The sequence below is a fragment of the Tamandua tetradactyla genome, chromosome 8 (assembly GCF_023851605.1).
Source record: "Tamandua tetradactyla isolate mTamTet1 chromosome 8, mTamTet1.pri, whole genome shotgun sequence".
Taxonomy (NCBI): domain Eukaryota; kingdom Metazoa; phylum Chordata; class Mammalia; order Pilosa; family Myrmecophagidae; genus Tamandua; species Tamandua tetradactyla.
Window position 1 is genome coordinate 7,747,473 of NC_135334.1, and position 1,784 is coordinate 7,749,256.

Genomic DNA, 1,784 nt, shown 5'->3' on the forward strand with positions numbered 1-1,784 from the left:
AGGTGGTGGCGCCCGGTCATCTGGTCCGGCAAGCGCTGGCCTGTCTGTTGCTATGAGGACAAATCATGGGCTTGCGTGATTATGCTGCTGCATCCACAGCTGATTCTATTTGTAATCAGCTTAAGGGAGTGTCTTCTGCAATGAATGACATTTAATCTAATCAGAGGAAGATTTTTAGGGAGAATTCAGAAGAGACAGTCTCTCTTCTTGCTTCAGCCGGCAAGCCTCTCCTGTGGAGTTCATCCAGACCATTCATCGGAGTCGTCAGCTTCACAGCCTGCCCTACAGATTTTGGATTCTTCCATTCTTATAGTTGTCCAGCCAGCCTCTCCTGAGAGCTTGTTGAGGACCTTCATTGGAATTGTCAGCTTGCAGCCTGCCCTACAGTCCTCGGACCCTTACATTCCCATGGTTGTTCAGCCAACCTCTCCTGAGAGTTCGTTGCTGAACTTCGTCAGAGTTACCAGCTTGTGGCCTGCCCTACAGACCTTGGGCTCTACGTTCCTATGGTTATTTGAGACACTTTTATAAATTTTCTATCTCTGGATATCTCCTGCTGATTCTGTTTCTCTAGAGAACCCTAGTTAATACGGTAGGTGAAGACCAGTGAGTTGTGCAGCATCAGCAACTGCATCGTTTTCACCTGGCAAGGAATGGCTACTGCTCCCAGGCTTGTTTAAATGTAGCTCAGACAGGGTCTGAGGCTCTTTCTGATGGTACAGAGAGATCCTTGCAGCCACCACTGTGCAATTGCTCCATCTTGCCTAATTCCACTGTAAGTTCTTCTAAGACAAAAAGGGACCACACTTTAAAACTTACCTTTTTTCTATCAGAGTAATGCACACACAAAGTTTAAAATGACAAGGATTATCATGAAACTTATAAAAAACAAACAAACAGAAACCCACCAAACCAGTGGTCTCCTGCTACATTCTGCTCCCTAAAGAAACCGTTTTCTGGATCTTGGAGTTTGGTCAAAGATACTCTTTAAATATTTAACTTCTTGTTTCTAAATAAAGTGCTTATACTGCTCTACCTTGATTTTTCCACTTTAGAGACTGCCTATTGGCTTTCTAATTTGTAAAGTAAGGATTTAACTTTCATTCACTTCTTTCTCTCCAACACATCCCTTCTCTTCATCCTCCCCTATTATATCAAAGCTGAGTCAAGTAGTGTACTAGAAACATATTTTCTTTCTTTTATACATGTTTATATTTAGTGGAGCCAACAATTTTCTTATTCTCTGTTTAGTTAGTTGTCTATATACCTCTCACTAATTCATACAGAAAATCTCCTTTGGAACCATCTATCTCCCCCCACTATGCATCGGATAATTTGTTTCATATTCACTTTGAGGCGGCCACTCTTCAGAGTTCTCCTTTTATCTCCTCTGTCTGGACTGGCTGTTCCTGGGGCCAGCTGGACAGATGTCCTTGGGGTGGCCCTTCGCTGTCACTCAGGCAAGGTGCTTTGCTTCTCCCCTGGGCTGGGTTCCCTGTGTCCTGGATTTCTTGCATGTGTTGCTCTTGATTTCTTTTCTCTTTCTAGAAGACACATCTTCCAGTAACTTCCTAGGGAAAGGTCCATGAGAAGTTATGTTTGAGACCTTGCATATCTGAATTATCTTTATTCCACCTGCATATTAATTGAATATTATTCAATTGAAGAGTCAATTGAAGAGTCAGCTTCCCTCCCAATTTCAGTGTGGAATTGTTCCATTGTTCTGTAGCATCCTGTGTTGCTATTGGAAATTCAGGTGCCATCTGGTTCACAATTGCTCAGAA